We start from the raw sequence: 18989 nt of genomic DNA, 5'->3' as shown, positions 1-18989 counted from the left end.
GGAGGTGGAAGGACCTGAGGATGGGAAAAATCACACTCTGGTGTCTCAGTGAAGACTTCAACGTTGGAAACAGATGAGAAACACTAATCGAAGTTTGATCGGTCAGACACAACTGCTTTGTTGAAGGACAATAAATAAGCATCGTATATTTGTTTATCATCTCCATCAGTGCCCTGGATGAAGGGATAGATTCCCCTCCCAGGCAGGTTTGCTGATGGTGCAAAGCTGGGAGGTTTGGCTGACACCCCTGAAGGCTGTGCTGCCATTCAACAAGACCTGGACTGGCTGGAGAGCTGGGCAGGGGGGAACCTGACGAGGCTTAATGAGAGGAAATACAGATTCTTGTGCCTGGGGAGGATCAGCCACAGCATCAGTAGAGGTCCATGCTGAGCTGCTGGAGAGGAGCTCTGTGGAGAAGGACCTGGGGGTCCTGGTGGGCAGCAGGTAACCATGAGCCAGCAGTGTGCCCTGTGGCCAAAAAGGCCAATGGCATCCTGGGGTGCATTGCAGAGTGTGGCCAGCAGGGCGAGGGAGGGGATCCTTCCCCTCTGCTCTGCCCCAGTGAGGTCACACCTGCAATACTCTGAGCTCTCTGGTCCCAAAAAGATCCCCAAAAGGGATCATTTAGAGAGAGTCTGGTGGAAAGACACAGGCATGATACAGGGCCTGGAGCATCTCCAATATGAGGAAAGCCTGAGAGACCTGGGTCTGTTCAGCCTGGGGAAAAGACCGAGAGGGGGCCTGATCAGTGTTTGTAAATATGTGAAAGGAGGTGGGAGGCAAATGGAAGAGGCCAGGTTCTTCTTGGTGGTGTGTGGCAATAGGACAAGAAGTAATGGCTTAAAACTGGAACATAGGAAGCTGTGTACTAACACGTGGAAGATCTTCTTCACGGTAAGGGTGGTGGAGCACTGGCACAGGCTGCCCAGAGAGGTGGTGGAGTCTCTTCTATGGAGATATTCCAGACCCATCTGGATGCCTGCTAGTGCAACCTACTGTAGGGAACTGCTTTAGCAATGGGGTTGAACTCAGCACTATCCATACTGCATGAGAGACAGTGCACCCGAAGATGCTGGAGAAGCTAATGGTGCTCCTGAGCTCTCTGTGTGCCTTCTGTGACTGAAAGACCGTTGGTGTGGATGGGGAAAAACAGTGGAGGTGAAAAACAAGAGCTGACTAATGAAAATAAATATTTGTGGCTACAGTCTTAATATGCTTTCTGTAGGGTACAAAGCAAGCAGGTCAGAAAGTGCCTGAATTATGAGCAGGAGGGTTTACTGCAATGCAGTTCATTTTTGAATAAACACGCGTATCCTCCACGATGTACCTATTATGTTCCTAATATGATTTAGCTCCATTAAACTCTCAGCCTGCTCGCAACCGTGGCAATGAAACCCAAAGCTTAGCAAGGACAAACATCTTCCTGCTCTGGGGCCAAAGCGACATGTAACTGATGGGAAGTGAGGAAGAGCCCCAGAGTCATTTCCTTTCCTCCAGGGAGCCCAGCTTGGTTTTCTTTTCAGCCACACATCTCCACGACTTGCCTCGGTCAGCAGGCAGCCCCGTGTTCAGGAAGAAGGCAAGCCACACTTCATCCACGGCAGGGGGGTTGGAGATGGATCGTCTTCAAAGCCTGTTCCAACCCACACCGCCCTGCGGTCCTGTGATTCAGGAGGACCCTGGCCGTGCAAGGCGCAGCTTCGGCCACGTCCAGCAAAGGGCAGCTGTGCTTTCCCTATTGTGGCTGACGTTGGCAAAGGAAGAGGTGCAGGGGACCTCGGGTCCCAGCTGACAGCTCGGTGCTCTCTAAAGTGAGAGCCATCCGCTCTCCCCCTTTCCGCTTACGCCACAGCATTTGGTAAGTGAGAATTAACCTGCTGCCGTCCAGACTCACCTGGAGAACGGGGGAAAAGAAGCAACTGTGTGCAGGCATTGGTGCCTGTCTGCCTGTCTCCCTTCCAGCAGCCTCTGGCAGACATCCAGGACTCTCAGAGATATTGGGATTCAACTGCTTTCCAGCAATATGGAAGTGGATAAAACAAAAGACTGTTAGCATCCACTGGGAAAGGGCTGGGCGTGAGCAAACTGTGGGTTGTCAGGGATTCTCCTTCTACAAGAAAGCCTTGGTGCAAAACTGGCTTTGTCAGACACTGGAAACTCCTGCCATGCTACACAACACCAAAAGAAATGGGCTTTCCTGGCCGCTGAGCTGTTCTGATTTATGGTGTGCTCCTATGGGTTATAAAGAGTGATCTCCTTCCAGGCCGTTTTTTCCCTCCATGTTTTACTTGTGTATGCACAAAAATAACATAAATATGTATACAGAAATGTACAAAATGCTTAGAATATATAAAATGTATAAGCACACATCTATGTTTTGTACATTTACATATATAATACTTATATTATACTTGCATATATACCACATAGCACAGAGGTGTACATCCATGACCCAGCTGAAAATCGTGGGGCAGCACTTAGAGCTTTGATGAGCCCTGATGAGGAAATCAACACCCAGCTACAGGGCATGAATTGAAAGATTAATGGCAGCTCCTGAGCAGTGCTCCTGGCCAGCCCAGAAGGATGTGGCACTGTACTGCAGGGCTGTGCTTCTGCTCAGCATCCTGGAGCGCAGGGTAGGGGTTGGTGGGCATGCAGGTGCCTGATGGAGGGCACACGCCAGCGGTGCTGCTCTCTCCCCCTCTCCATCCTTCACAGGCCACCCCACTGCCTGTCTCTGACCTCAGTTTTTGCCAGTAGCTAAGTGCTGGTGCTTTAGGGGCACCTCAGTGTAGGCAAGTACAGGGTGAGCCCAGCACATCTGCGTTCTTTTCCCCAAGAGGACACTTTGTTATTTCCACAACTGCATCCAACTCAAGCATCCAAGTGGGGGCTCAGCCCTTCTGTGAAGTGATGCAGATTAACGCAGGGGGCACAGCACCCGTAAGGCTCGAGTCCTGTTGGCTTTCAAGGCAAGAACAGGAATGTGCCATTCCTGCTGGCTGAGCCAGGCCACAGACAGCGGGAGCACAGCCCGGTTCGTGCACCAAGCCCAGAGCACAGCAGCATCCCAGCACTCAGCCATCCCACCCAGCACTCCCAGCCCCGAGCAGCATTCACAGCCCCAGCAGCAGTGGGATTTGCAACCCCCCCCACCCCAGCATCTGCCCAAAATGCCACGCTGGGATGAGAAGGAGCACAACGTGAGCGTGGCCGAGAGGTCATTCGTTGCTCAGGTACTCACCGGGTGCTGCAGCGCGGGCCTGGGATCCTTATGAGCCTGGCTTCTTTATGAGCCTGGTTTACGAGCCTGGATGCAGAGGGGAACAGCCCAGGTCGTGGCGTGGGGAGGGCAGGGTTTATAAGGCGCCCCGAGGACTGGCCTGTCCTGGCCTTGCAGCCAATCAATCGGAGCCACCGGAGCCCAACTCCCCGTGCGCAAACAGCGTGAGGCTGACGGGTGAAAATAGTGTGTGAAGTAAATGATCTTTCCCATTTATGATGCTCCCCTGGCAGGCACGGGTTTTTTTTTTTCCTGATGGTTTATGGGGCGACGTGTTTATAGCTCCCTGTGATTTATGCCTGGCGATGCTGCTGCACACTGGCAGTACTCACCATTTTTATTGTGAGAATGGATCTGTAATGCAAATAATAATAAATTCTGCAAGAAGCATGCTTGCAGCATCTCTCCAGGGGAATAACAGAGGTGAAATGGTGTTGGCTGTCCTCCTTCCATAACCAGAGAGACATGAAATGTTTAATTAAAATCATAATGTGTTGCACAATAAAAACAAACTCAATATTACAAAACCAAACACAGATTAACAGATATCCCCTCCGATGTCCCAGCAGCCTGTTGTATCTAAACATCTCATGGTAATAAATTTAGCTTTACCACCTCAGCTGCAAGGTGGAAATCACTCTTAACCCCTATTGCTGTGCCTGCCAGACCAAGGCTTGTCAGAGCTAATCTAATAGTTTTCCCCCCTGGGCTGCCTCACAGCAGCGTGGCGGTGGGTTGGGGGCATGGAATAGACCCTGGAGAAGTGGGATTATTACACAATGGCTCTTCAACCCTCAGAAGTTACAAAAAAAGCAATACAGGATATATATTTACATATAATACTATGAGAGCGGTGAGGAACAGCTGCCCAGAGAGGCTGTGATGCCCCGTCCATCCCTGGAGGTGTTGGAGGCCAGGTTGGATGGGGCCCTGGGCAGCCTGGGCTGCTGTGAGATGGGGAGGTTGGTGGCCCTGCATTGGTGGGGGGTTGGAGCTTCGTGATCCTTGAGCTCCCTTCCAACCCAAACCATTCTGTGATTCTGTGATTTTATGATTACACGATTCTATGACAAGAAAGGTCTGTCAGATAATGAAAAGGGAAGAGTAGATAAATACAGAATGTTTCTATTCGTTGCCTCTGCATGCTGTGGGAGATGGACGTACGGGTATGTAAGAAGGTGCTGGAAAATTCATGCATGATGGATTCATCATTTTCTATTGAGTCTGATGGCCAAGGAGTGGCCTCCAGTTCAGGAAACCTCTGTGCTGATTACTGGCCACTGGGATACATATAATGAGAAGGACAAACTGTAAATCACCTTCCTGAAGGCCATGAGTGGCCATTCTTTAGTACAAGATAGCAGGGTGCAGGGACCCTTACTTCCATCTAGTAGAATAGTTCTTATGGTCGCCAGTGCCAACAAGGCCTATCCAGGGAACAGCTTTACATCAGAAAGTGGAAGCTGAATGGCAGATGCCCTTAAGGAGCATGAAACTTGGTGTGGTGAGTTGAGAACAGCTGACATGCCGTAGAGTGGAGTCTCAGAGGCAGCAGGGAGAGGACAGAGAGCAGTGCAGAAAGACACTGCAAGGAGATGGGGATGACCACACCTGTGGGACTAAGACACCATGGTGGGAAGACAAGCCAAGGGGAGGCAGGGGGTGGGTGTAGGAACAGGCGTAGGGGTGAGTGGGCATGGAGTCACCACCACAGGTGTTTTTTCTGAATATCTCTCAGCACTGGTTTCAGCTGAGCTGAGCCTGTCTCAGGGCAAAGGCACAGAACAGAGATCCTCCCAGGCTCCTTCCAGACCTGTTTTTAACACGTGTGTCTGGAAAAGGCATAAGCTGGAATCTCTTTGGAATGATCCAATCTGAGGGAACAACACGGTTTCTCTTCCTCTGATTTCCTTATAGCCCAAGCTACATGCACGCGTTCACATTTCATGCACCCTGGAACCTCTAGTTTCTTTCCCCTGGGATTCTGACATCATTTACCCTACATGCCAGGCAGCTTCCAGCCTCCCATGCTGGGAGAATGCGAACACACTGAGCCTGGAGGAAGCAATGATCTGGTTTGCAAACTTCAGCATCATCCCTGGGAAGGGCCAAGGAGAGCATTTCTCCTCCTCGCTTAGCCCACACATGCTGAAATGATGACCCACTTCTGGCATGGATGTACATTGGAGGTTGTCTGAGGGCCTGCATGCTGAGCAGCATGGCAGCATTCATTGGCTCATGGAAGGGGTTTATGGGGTCTTCTGGAGACGTCCTGGAGATGGAAATAACCGCTCAGGGTTACCCAGCACAGCCGTGGCTGAATGAGGAACCAGACTCAGCCTTCCAGTATAGAACACTCAACACTGATCATCAGAATCTAAATAACCCTGTAACATGCCAACTGTACAGCGTAAGATTGATTTGTCTTGTGCCAGTATGCTCAGAATCTTGTGTTTCCCTCTGATTTGTGACTTGAGTCACTCATGTGCACGAGGCTGCCAGCAGCAGTCTTTGCATAGTGTGTTCTCACAGAGCTGTGCTTTCTGGTTTCCTGCTTAATTCCTTTTCCCAGAAGCACAGAACGTGTATATATATATAGGAAGGGATGTGAGGTGTCCATCTATTTTCCCATTAGAAAACAAAAAAAAACTTTCCCAGAACCACGTATGAGGGGGAATGCAGCTGCCACTTGGCACAGCATCCATCTGTTTGCTGGAAATGTTTATGGTTTGAGCCTAAGCCAGTCCTAATCCTATTTACTGCACGGGACAGAGGTCAGTGCTTGATATCCGATGGACTGTGAGAAAGGATGGTGAGGAGGGGAGGAAGAGATGGGGGTTTGGTCCTCCCATGAAAAGCCTGTGGAAGTTGTTCAAATCAATGCTCATTTCAGATAGGCAAAGGAAACAGGAAAGGGCTTAGTAAGATCCAGGAGGGCAGACCACGGCTGAAATCACCGTATTGACATCGCTTTTGGCTTCACTCCTCTCTCCTGAGAGATTCTTCAGAGATGGGTGACGGACTGACATTGAGCCCTGTCTGTGCACAGACCTGAACTGGGAGGTGAGAATGCATTGCTCTGCAGTGCGGGAGGGATGGGAGCCTGGGGCTGCAAGAGGGGTGCAATGGGATGGGCACAGGGATGGGGATGAGGAGGTCAGTGTTTCCGGCTGCTCCCTGCAGTACTGAGCATGGCACAGCTGGAGCACAGCTCTCAAACAAGGAGCAAAGTGCGCTGCTGCCAAGGTTTCATGTCTCTCCAACGCAGCACTGGGTTGAAGATTGCTCCAGACCATGGAGGTCCCCTTCCACAGGGGGAGGAAGAAAAGCAGTGCATGTTCCTCATCCTTCTCTGCTTCAGAAAGCTTCAGAAATGCACAACCAGTTTGATCCTGTTTGTTTGAACATGTTTTCTTTGGCCACAATGGCTGTGCTGAGCTGGACAAAATTATCCCCGCTGCCTGGATGGGGGGGCTGCAGCACAGAAGGGATGTCCTTTCCTCCTTGGGAGGGTCATGGAATCATAGAACGGCCTGGGTTGCAGAGGAGCACAGCGCTCATCCAGCTCCAAGCCCTGCTGTGTGCGGGTCGCCAACCAGCAGCCCAGGCTGCCCAGAGCCACATCCAGCCTGGCCTTGAATGCCTGCAGGAATGGGGCATCCACAGCCTCCTTGGGCAACCTGTGCCAGTGCCTCACCACCCTCTGGCTCAAAAACATCAGCCATCTGCTGAGGCCCTAAAGCAGCTCTGGGGAGGGAAGCTCAGCAGGACTGGCTCAAAGCAGCTGCACTGATAAGGGATCCCCATAAGAGTGGGCATCCCTGATTTGGGGTCCCCCTGCATGGGTTGCAGTAAGCATGTGGGGGCAGGATTCAGGTGAAGGGCAGCTGTTAGAGATGAGGTTATGTGAGTACTTGGATCAGGATGTGAAGAAAGGTTTTGCTGCAGACATCATCTGCACGGTGCTGTGTGCTGTGTGAAAGTCACCCTTTCACACCCGGGGATTTGAACATCACCAAAGGGAGCAGGAAGGTCCTCTCTTCTGTTCAGCCTGTTCTGTGTCTGGTGCTAACACCTGAGCAGCACCACATCCCAGCTTCCCCTTCTCTTGATCCCTTGGCAGTTCAGACCACAGAAGTCCAGCAACCATTTGAGATATCTCAGGCATTTCAGTGCAGGGCTTCTAGGCAACTTCCAAGGGCTGCAGAAGCCCTTCTGGCTCCAGCCCTGTGCTGTGTGCCCTGCAAGAAAGCACTGTGCAGTAGCTGTGATTAACCCCCCCAGCCCCTCCCAGGCTCTGCTGTACAACTGCATTTCTCTATTTAGTGTTTATCTTCCTGGTGCTCAGACATTTTTCCAAATGATTCTCAGTTTTTGTGAGTTTGCACCCATAGTGACAGCTCAGCTGACTTGGGGACAGTGGGTCCCCAATGGTCAGTGGGCACGGTGGGATGGGTTGGGTCGACTCTTTTAGTGGGTAGATAACAGCAGGACAAGGGGAAATGGTTTGGAGTTGAGGGAGGGCAGCTGGAGGTTGGATGTCAGGGGGAAGTTGTTTAGAGAGAGAGTGGTGAGGTGCTGGAACAGCTGCCCAGAGAGGCTGTGATGCCCCGTCCATCCCTGGAGGTGTTGGAGGCCAGGTTGGATGGGGCCCTGGGCAGCCTGGGCTGCTGTGAGATGGGGAGGTTGGTGGCCCTGCATTGGTGGGGGGTTGGAGCTTCGTGATCCTTGAGCTCCCTTCAACCCAAACCATTCTGTGTGTGATTCTGTGTGTGGTTGGGGTTGGATTTGGGAATCACAGAGGGCTTTTCCAACCCTAAGGATTTTGTGATTCCGTGATTCTATGATTCTGGGACTCAGTGGTGCCTGTCTCTGTGATACCCAGAGGTGTGTGCGAAGGAACTCTTCATTCAATGCTGCTGATAAAAGTCAGCTTTCTGCTGGAGACCTGCAGTCTCCAACTCTATTCTCCATTCCAGCCCACCCCATTTTAACTTCCCCACCTGCTGGACAACGTGGGTGACCTCAGCACAGAGCCTGGGCGCACAGTGCCTTGCAGCACCTTCTCCTGCAGGGAACAAAGAGTTAAGGCCTTACAAAGCTCTTTCCAGCCCGTGCTCCAGAGGGCCGAACCATCTGGACTTTTCAACAGAAAAAATAGTGTCTCTAATTGAAATCTCCACAAAAGCGCTGGGCAAAGCGGAGTTGTGTCAGCCAATTTCCTGTGCTGCCCTGAGTGGCACAGATGAGATCCTCAGCCCCAGCGACGGAGTGCCTGCATGGGCAAACATTGACATATTTAATGGCTGGCTGACCACGGCAGGTAAATAATGCAATGAGGGGATTCGGAAAGTGCAGAAGGGACAGGGAGTTCTGTGCAAAGAAAGCAAACCCTCTGCTTTTAGTGTGTGGGGTGGAAAATCAAACAAGATGAGAGAAATCGGCAAACACTGCGAAGCCTTCGATCCCGTTGTCCTATTTAAGAGAAGCTGGTGGACAAAGGTGAGTCAGAGCAGCAGAGGGGTGAATGTGGGTCAGCATGAGCTGCAGGCGATTTGGTGAAATGCAGGCTGGAGCAGCACCATGTGCAGCACGTCCCACACCTCCGCCAACACAACGGCGCTCTTTGAGGGCTGCAAACAGGAGCTGGGATGCAGAGAGTTCGCCCTGCTTGGGAGGAACGCTGAGGCAGAACTGAGGAACTCTGCTCTGGGCATCAGCTCTGTGTCATCCCAGAGTGTTCCTGGCACCCAGCATGTGTGCTGTGACCAGCAGACAGGAGAACTCCTCATAGTGGGGATGGCCAGCAGCAGGAGGGGCGCTGCATGGGGACGTGGCCATTGGGCATGGCGGGGATGGGCTGGGGCTGCCCTTGGTCATCTTGGATGTCTTCAACCGTAATGATTCTGAGAGGCATAGAGACCATCCAACTGCCAAAGCAGCATGGAAAGCAGCTACAGCCATCTAGGACAGTGAAACTCAAAGGAATAAAGGAAAAATCAGTGTGGGAAGAAAGGATTGTTCCGTGTACCAGCACTGTCGTGACTAGAAAAGCAGTTTTTGCCTCCCCTTCTGCCTCCAGCAGAGAGGGAACAGTCTCCTGCTGGTAGATGGAAGCTGCTCTTTTCTTGCAAGAGGTGACAGAGGAGGGCTCAGGCACATGTACTCCTATGCACCATACTGAGTGCGTAAAATGGAGTCCAATGACTCCAAGTATTTGCTGGGTGCAGGACCAGGCACCACCTGCTCTGCAGGAGTGTTTCCTCCTCAGAAAAAGAGGAATGGTACAAATCAATTAACACACACGGTCTCCAGTTTGTCTGGTCCCATCTCAGTCGAGGTGGATGAGAGTAACGGCCGTAACCCACCAGAGGAGGGTCAGGTTGGATATTAGGGAAGCCCCTTTTCCAAAGGATATCAGCACCTCCAAGGGTGACCATCCCTGGGGATGTTCCAGAGCTGTGGGGATGTGGGTGGCGTGGGCTGGTGTTGGTCTGGTGATCTTGCAGGGTTCTTCCAATCTCAGCAATTGTGTGGTTCTATGATTCTATGAACCATGGCACACGTGTGCCTCTGCAACTTCACATTTGTCTTGACCAGGTGTAGATGGATAAAAAATTCCAAAGCATCATTCTAAAAAAGTGGAAAAGATTTCAGGTTTTGATCTCACCAAAGCTTTTCATATTCACAAGCTTGAAATCATTTCATTCTGATAAGGTCAAATGTGTTGATTCACCTTTATCAGCCCGCTGGCCGGGCGGGTTGGCATGGTGCCTCACAAAGCAGAGCAGCAGTCGGGGAGCAGAGCTATGAAATGGGAAGTTACTCTGCCAAACTGTTATTGCTTTCCAAAACGAATTACTGTGACATCACCGGGCTGGTGGAAATTCAGGCTGGCGGTGGAGAGGCGTTATCAGATGGCTGCTGTTAAAAGGGAGCACGAAAACAGCCAAGCAGATCTGATAATTGAGATATGAGTTACTGCTGTCGAGTGAAGTCATAATCTCATTGCTGCTAACAGAATTACTTCTTTTTTCTAGCTCGTTAGGATGGGCATCTGATGATTGAAGACACTTGTTGCTGCACAATAGTTTCTGGCCCTACAGCCCAGAGTCGGTGATGCAGTGCCCTGCAATGGAAGCAGAAACGAATGCCCTCCAGCTGCCCTCGATCATCGAAGCCATGATGCTACGATGGTGTGCTGCCCGTCCCGTGCTAATCACAGAAATCAGGTGATTTGGTCAAAAGAGACGTGAAGAAGTTGTCTGGTCCGTCCCTCACACTGAGGTGGGATTCACTTTCTCCTTCTGCAAGAAGCTGGCACGACGCAATGGCCAAACCCAACCAAGGTGCCATGAGGGCACAGGAGAGCCCAGCCCTGGGGACAGCAGCTCCAGGCGTGGGCTGAACACGTCCCTGCAATCAGGGGCACTGGCACACATGGAGCCTCACTTCCCTCCCACAGCTGGAGATTGGGATTATTCTGCAAATCTGGGAACCTGCACAGCACGACCCAATGCTGACTGATCAACTGGAGCTTCTGGAGAGATACCAGTGGGCCAAAAGCAGGCACACAACCCAGGGAGCTCTCAGGCTCCTCTGATGTGCCACAGTCCCGGGTGAGATTTAAAGGAAGGTTCCCTATGGAGGATGTAGTTTCAGAGAGGGGGATTTAATTTGGGGTTCATTTGCCTCAGACTGCAGAGCTGCTCAGCCCACCATGGCAGAGAGACTCTGCAGAGATTGCATTGGCTCGTGACCTCTGACTGTCATAGGAGCCCACATGTAGTCCCAAATTTGGGTCACTGAATGTAGAAGAAACTCAGACTTCATGGAGAGAAGGTGGATTTCTAGAGTTTTTCCTGGAAAGCTGTATCCCCTTTTAGGCGTCCCTACATTGCATACTTGAAATGTCCAACTCATGCTGGCCTCAGCCATGACCTGCTTCATGCTGAGGGCTGAAATCGATGCGTGAAATCTGTTTGCACGGAGCTAAAAGCTGCTCTGCATGGTGATGTGCAAACATGAGGATATGGAGGTGCAAGCAGAGGATGCTGTGGTTTCAAACAGGGTCAGAAGGGGAACTCGTGCCCAGTTCCAAGGAAAAACCAAACTGCTTTCCCCTGAGCGTGTCCCCCTTCTCAGCATCGCTTTGTTTGTGTTGATTTACTACAAAGTCCCTGAAATTAAACAAAAACTCCTGATGGTGAAATCCCACGATACACAAATAGAGGAGCTGGTAGAGGAGAGAATGGCTGCTGTAAAAATAAAAGCAATCTCCCAGGTATCTCAGTGGTGTGCAGCAGTGAATCCCAGAGCTGACCTGGGTTGTTTATGGTCTGTAACTCCATCAGCGCCGACAGGGCAGAGCAGATGAGGCTGTGCTGCTGTGCGGAGCCTTCTCTCTGTCTTGGAAGGAAACCCGTGAGATTTGTAGATTCAAACATCATCATCTGAAGCCATTGCAAGGGAGGTGCGTGGTTTGCTTTTCCAGTAGGAAATCTGCACCAATTACGATGTGAGATGGGGAAAAAAAATACAAATATTGATCAGAATAAGGAGCAAGTGAGGCAGTGATTGGACGTGGTTTATTTTCTCATCCCTTCACAGCATCATGAGAGCCACTGCACCAACCTGGCTATGGCAGGGCTGGTGGAAAGCTGACAATTGGCACTTTTTGCTGGCAAGAGAGGATCTGGTGAACTTGCAGACATAATACATGGGTGGAGGGCTGAGCAAGTGCAGAAAAGAAGAAGGGATCGACAGCTGGAAGGCACAGAAAATTCGGAATGCACGTTATTGCTTTGGGCGCCACTGATGGAAAGTCAAACACTGAAAAGCAAACAGTGAAGGTTGGGAAGGCGTGCGGCCCTGCTGGTTATTGCAGGAAGGCTGCACATGGCTGTGACTCAGAGGCAGCGGGGCTGTAGTGGGGCTGGGGGCTGCTGCACTGCTGATGCACGCCTCAGGGCTGCGTTTCCATTGCAGACCTGCATCCACAGCAGCAAGGTGCATGGAGGCACGAGTCCAGAAAGGGGGTGAGGGGGTCTTAAAGTAAACGCAGACATGGAATACAAACAAATTAACATCACAATAGCATCATGCAGAGCGTGAGCAAAGGGTTGGGGTCCCGTTGGAGCTGCTGCATGGATGGCAATGGAGAGGTGTGGGCTGGGTGGTGGCACAGAGTCCCGCTGTTCATCGTCTGCAATGAACAGAGCTCTCCCCAGTGAGCCCCACTGTGGATTTTGCCTGTAGGGAAGTGGTTAAATCCACCACCAGAGCTGTCAGCAGTTGACTGCCATCAGTTGCATTGATCCCAAAGCAGGGAATTGCTTTGCACTCACCGGCTGCAAACAGTATCCTTCCTCTTCCCCCCTGCCACCCGCAGTCTGAGTCACTGCAATTAGCAGAACACTCAAACTCACGTCAGATTGCCTGTCTGCAATACCACGCGTGATGCCAGCACAGCGTCACACTGCTGAGAGCTCAGGACCCCATGGGAAGGTCAACCCAACCTTGTGCAGGTCAGAGCAGATGGGGAATCTCAGCAGGACGGAAACACCCTGTGCACAGCTCACAGTTTGTCTGGGTGATGACACTGAGGGGATACAGACGATAAAGGTTTGCTCCTCTGTCACCCAAACCCCGGCCATGAGAGTTGCAGGCAGCCCAGATCACTGTGCAGCTCACAGAATTACAGAATCATAGAATGGTGATTTGTGGAAGGAAGGGACGCCATTCAGAGGGACCTCAACAGACTTGAGAGGTGGGCCTGGCAGAATCTAATGAGGTTCAACACAAGAAAGTGCGAGGTTTGGCACTTGGGCTGGAGGAATCCCAGGTATCCATACAGACTGGAAGGAGAAGTGCTTTGAGAGCAGCCCTGCAGAGAAGGACCTAGGGGTCCTGGAGGATGAAAAGCTGAACATGAGCCAGCAGTGCTCCTGCAGCTGGGAAAGCAAATGGGATCCTGGGCTCCATCAGCAGAGGGGTGGCAGCAGGGACAGGGAGGTGACTGTCCCTCTCTGCTCTGCTCTTGTGAGGCCCCAGGTGCTGCAGCACTGATCATCTTTGGGCTCCTCTGGACCATCTCAACAGCTCCCTGTCTTTCTTGTACTGGGGTCCCCAGCCCTGGACGCAGTGCTGCAGATGGGGCCTCACAAGAGCAGAGTAGACAGGGACAATCCCCTCCCTGTCCCTGCTGCCACCCCTCTGCTGATGGAGCCCAGGATCCCATTTGCTCGTACCAGCTCCCTTGTCCTCCCCTGGTGCAGCTGCATGCTGGGCTGCAGACATCTGCTTTACAAACCCTGGGGAAAGTTACAGGAGTGATTTCTGGCAGCTTGTCAGATTCACATTTCCCTGCAGCCACCTTTATATCTGCTCTGAGGTTGTTTCTCCTGCAGAGACCGATGTCTGAGTGACACGACCCTTTGCAGCATGCACAGGAGCAGTGTTTGCTGCTTTTGCTTCTCAGCATCTCACGGGCAGTGGAGGAGACAGAGCATTTCCTTCGGCCAATGAAAAAGAAAGATCTGAGTACAATTTTCCTGTAACTCTCACATTTGCAAAAAGAAATTGCCCAGGCACCTATCTGCCTTTCACCTCAATGATCCTTGCCGTGTGCATTCTCCATAGCAGCTCTCAGAACAGCTGAGGAAAGCTCCAGCCCTGACCTCACAGCTCCTCCTGCCCTGTGCTTGTGCTGAAATCAGTGCTCTGCTCCATCCCTCCGTGCTGCCCATCCCGCTCTGCACGGAGCTTGTGGCTCTTTCTCCTCCTCTTCACTCTGCTCCCTCCTTCTGGAGCCCTCATCTCCTGGGATGAGCTGCAGCTTCCAGGGGGTGAGTGCACAAATGAAATGGGGGAACAGTTTGGGGCACATCAGCAGCCCCAGCCTTGGGTGCAGCCACCCCTGGATGCCATCACACCGCAGCAATGCCCCATCTGGGACGCTGAGCACGTGTGAGCAGAGCTGCAAGAGGGCTGGGAGCAATGATGCAGCATTTGGCAAAGCTCTTCTGGAACTGCTCCAGGTCAGGCTGTGCACTTGCTGACATATGAGATAACCCAGGGGAGGGGAGACAACCAGAGGGTGTTGGGCAGCAGGTGGATCACCATGGGACAGGGTGGGGGCTCATCTAGTGAAAGGGGCAGCTCAGACAGCTTGGGTGTGAAGAGTGTCCACGTGTCCACAACACATCATGAAGGAAACACGGGAATGTAGCCACAGAAAGCAGCATGTCACAGGATGTGCTGGACTGAGCTGCACATTGCACCCCAGGCCAACCTACCTTCACTGAACCACAGCCTGGGAGTGGGGAGGAGTTTTTGCGGTGCTCCCAAGGAGATACAGGCAGAGAGGATGACAACATGAGGCAGCAAAGAGCATACAGTCCCCTTGCAGACCCTGCAAGGAGATGGGGCTCAACTCCCTGGCTTTGTGTCCTCAGCCATTAGATCCATTCTGTTCTTCATAACAGCCAAGCTGAGAAATGATTCACATAATGAAGGCTGCAGAGTCTCATGTGATCACATAGCCCTGGGAACTGTGAGCTCTGTGCAATCAGTGGATGTGGGGAGGCTCGTAATTAAAAGCACAAGTCTGGCAGCATTGTTTGTACTTCTTCAGAGCCTGAATCTGCCATCAGAGTGACTCCCTGGCTGCTCCCAGCAGCCTCCTCCTCACACCTGCAGGGAGGAGAGCACCGCTGTGCACCCCAGCTCTGCCCTCCAAAGTGAACCGCAGTCATCCATCCCTCCGTGGGGAGGAAAAGAGCCGTGTTGCAAAAGGGGTGACAGGTTTCTCCTGGAGTGTTTTTTTCTCCAGGATAAGGCATTGCCTGTGAGAAACCCATCTGGAGAGGGAAGGAAGGAGCCCCTGCCAGCACCAGGTGTGCTGCTGGACTCCCCTCGGGCTGAGCAGGATGAGGACCCGCCTGCTCCTCCAGATGTGTGCCAGCAAGTTCAGCATTAGGATTCAGGAATCAGCCATGATTCAGGGGCAGCAGGTGTCCTCTGGATCTGTGAGTGACTGACAGGGTGATGAGCACGATGCAGAGCGCCAGCATGGCACTGGGCTGGGAGATGCTCGTGCTGACGGCTTCAGCTCGTGCCTCCCAGGAGACGATGCTTAGGAAGCCCCTGATGATTCTGGTGTAGGACAGAAGGATGCTCAGGAAGCATCACCACCATTAACCCATACTGTTCACCCAGCACATCAGTCTCAGCATGTCCTGATGATCCCTGTGCTCCTGTGCAGGAGTGGGACTGCACTTGGGACCTGCAGAAGGGCATCTTCTTGGTGAGAACAGCAACAGAGAGCACTGTGCAGATGCCCTGCGTGAAAATTGCCCCCATCTTCATTATCAGAGACCGGTCAGGACAGACCATAGTGCAAAGAGTGGCAGATAGCAGTGAAGTAGTCAGAGAGCACGGCCACCAGGAGCCTGGACTCTGTGGTGGAAATGCAGATGTACATCTGGACAACGCATGTCTCAAAACAGACAGAACTGGACTTAGACCAGAACATGGCCAACATGGTGGGCAGGGTGGAGAGAGGCAAGTCCAGGTCTGCCACGGTCAGCGTGGAGAGGAAATAGCGCACGGTGCATGGAGGCTGTGGTCAGCCTGCATCATCCGGAGCGAGGCGCCGTTCCCCAGCAGCGTGGGGAGGGAGAGGCAGCAAAGAAGCAACGCCATCCAGCGGCTGCTCAGCAGCACACCAGGAATCCCAGTGAGGGTGGAGGTCAGGGAACTGGGCTTGGTCCTGTTAGAAGCCAGCATCTCATGTGCTGAGGGTCCAGGGGTCAGGAAATCACAGAGCATCCCAGAATGGCAGCCCTGCTGTGAGACAGCCCACACACCCCACTGCAGCAGCGTGGGGAGGATCAGCTCCTGAGAGCCAACAACACACGTTGTGCCCTTTGGCACATCACAGAATCAGAATAGTTTGAGCTGGAAGGAACTTCTAAGGTGGGTCATGTAGTCTGACCCCTCTGTAATGAACAGGGACACCCACAGCTCCATTAGTGTTCAGTGCCCTGTCCAGCCTGACCCTGGGTGTCAGGGATGGGATGGGATGGGATGGGATGGGGATTGGGATTGGGATGGGATGGGGTGGGTTGGGATGGGATGGGATGGGGATGGGGATGGAATGGGGATGGGATGGGGTGGGATGGGATGGGATGGGGATGGGGAGGTCAGTGTGTCTGGCTGCTCCCTGCAGTGGTGGGCACAGGGCAGCGGGGGCACAGCTCTGCAGCCCTAGCCATACAGTCCCTGCAGGACAGTAAAGGGGCACGGAGTGGAAGGGAATCAGAGAACTGTGGAATCCTTAAGGTGGGGAAAGACCTCCAGGACCCCCAGTCACAGCCCACTCCCATCATGACCACTGACCACATCCCTCAGAGCCACATCCCCACAGTTCTGTAACCTCCAGGGATGGTGACCCCCCCAGCTCCGTGGGCATCTGTGCTCTTTGGAGAAGAAATACTCCATAATATCCAGGAGAGGAAGGCAGAGAAGGATCGTTGTGTGCCCTGACCCCAGTGCAGTCTGACCACAAGAGGTAATGCCTCATTCTGAGATGAGAAGGATTCTGTCTGTATTGATTTCTTCTCTTTTTGTGTAACTGTGGCAAGATGTGCAATTTTAAGGGACCTTTATCAGCAAACCTGCAGGGCGTTTAACCAAGTAACTCTGCTGGAAGCAAAATGGAGTTGTGCTTTACAGCCGACAAAAAGGGTTAAATGGAAAAGAAGAAATTCAGAGGCTCAGCTATGGATGAGAGCCTGAAGTGGTGCTTCATCTGCCCGAGGCTGTAATAAAACCTGATGGCAAACACTGCAAGAGCAGACCGTAAACATTGCATCTCTGTTTGGTGCTATGGGCCACCTGCAGGCAGCTCTATCCCTCCGTCAGCTGCTCAGACACCCACTGGGGAGAGGGAGACCCAGGGATGAGCATCAGCTCTGACTGCCCATGGGACGAGGGAGGACAGAAAACCCAACCAAGCAGAGTGGGGGAGGGAGGTTGGCACAGCGAAGGGGCTGAGAGCATAAAGGGCCTAAAGCTGAAGATGTGAAAACCCCTCTGGGCTTCTGGTGGGGGCAAAGCTGTTGTAAAAATGGCTTACATGTCCTGTTCACGTTCATAGAGTCACAGAATGGCTTGGGTTGGAAGGGACCTCAAGGGTCATCAAGCTCCAACCCCTAACATGGCACTTGAGGAAAATCCACGATGAGCTTATACTTACTGAGGTCAAATTTTTATATTAAGTCCATCTGAATATGTTCAGTCATAATCAATGCTAAGCAAAACAATTACTCAGCTAGTAAAGCAAAGTCTTTGCGCTTCTCTAACATGCTGGCTTGCTGCTTCGACCAGAAACCTGTGGAACTCCTTGCATTGCTTCCACCCTCCAACCCATCGCCACTGCCCTGCAGGAAGGCCTCTGCTCTGCCCTCCTGCAGGCACCCTCTGCCCTGCCCTGCTCAGCACAGCCTTCTCCTTGTCCTCAGCAGCCACATTCCCTGCTGCATCAGGTACAGGATGGGCACCACCACCTCTGGAAACCTGTGCCAGCGCCTCAATGCCTCTGCTGTCAGCAACTCCTCCCTTTATGTCCAACCCACATCTCCCCTCTTTTAGTCTAAAACTATTTCCCCTTGTCCCATGGCACAGACTCTGCTACAAGTCCCCCTCTTTCTTACAGCCCCTGTAGGTACTGAAGGCTGCTCTCAGCTCTCCCAGCAGGCTGCACTGCTCCAGCTCTCAGCCCATTCTCATGGCAGAGGTGTTCCATCCTCGCTGTTCGTTCTTGTCTATAAATTCCCACTGCCAGCTGCAATAGCGTATTTTATAAATACCATTCTTCACTTTAAGGCTTAGGAGCTCAAGCAAATCTTCATGGGCTTCATGTCAGTTTTCAATTACATCAGCTTCAGGGCTGCATTTCTCCCCTGACGTCTTTCCCAGAGTGGGAATTTTTCACCCCTGCTGCATCTGTTTCACTGTGAGCCGCCTCATCCTTTATGCAATGCGACAGGTCTGAAGCCCATGTGTTTTATCTCGGCCACGTTGTCTGTGATTCCTTATCTTCAGGGTGCATTGTGCTGAGCGTATTCTTCTTGAAGTAGGTTGCAGCACTTGTTTCGCTCATCCCTTCTTCACCCAATCCCTATTTCTCACAGAGATGCCAGTTGCTGGCCCTGCAGAGCCTCCTGCAGCACAACTCAATTTTAACTGCTTAAACCATGACAACAGGGGGACCGGTGTCTGTGTCCTTCTCTCAGAAGAGAAAGTTGCTCCAAGACTCGGGCCGGATGCTTACAACACTACAACGAGGCTGAGCTGCAAAAAATGAGAGATCTTGATTTTTAAAATTCACGTACACTGCCTTCAGATCGCCATTTTGATCCACTGTGACACACACTGGTAAATGCAGAGCGCTTCACGGGGGCCTGTGGGGACCCTGGGCCTCTTGAGAGGATTCAGAGCAGACAGGCAGCACTGTGTGTCTGCATGACAATTTTGAGACCAGGTTTGTGGTTTTGTCGAAAGCAGGGTTGTTGGCTGAGCAGAGAGGAGCCGCCCCCTCATGGCAGGGCAGCGATGCAAAGGGCTGCGCCTTGCTGGTCGTGGTGCTGGGTTCCATCCTGGCCGTGGTGCTGCCCGTAGCCCTGGCCGTGTCCTCGGTGTG

Source organism: Lagopus muta, chromosome 1, assembly GCF_023343835.1.
Source record: "Lagopus muta isolate bLagMut1 chromosome 1, bLagMut1 primary, whole genome shotgun sequence".
Lineage (NCBI taxonomy): Eukaryota > Metazoa > Chordata > Aves > Galliformes > Phasianidae > Lagopus > Lagopus muta.
The sequence above is the reverse complement of the archived record's forward strand: the minus strand, read 5'-3'. Positions refer to the sequence as shown.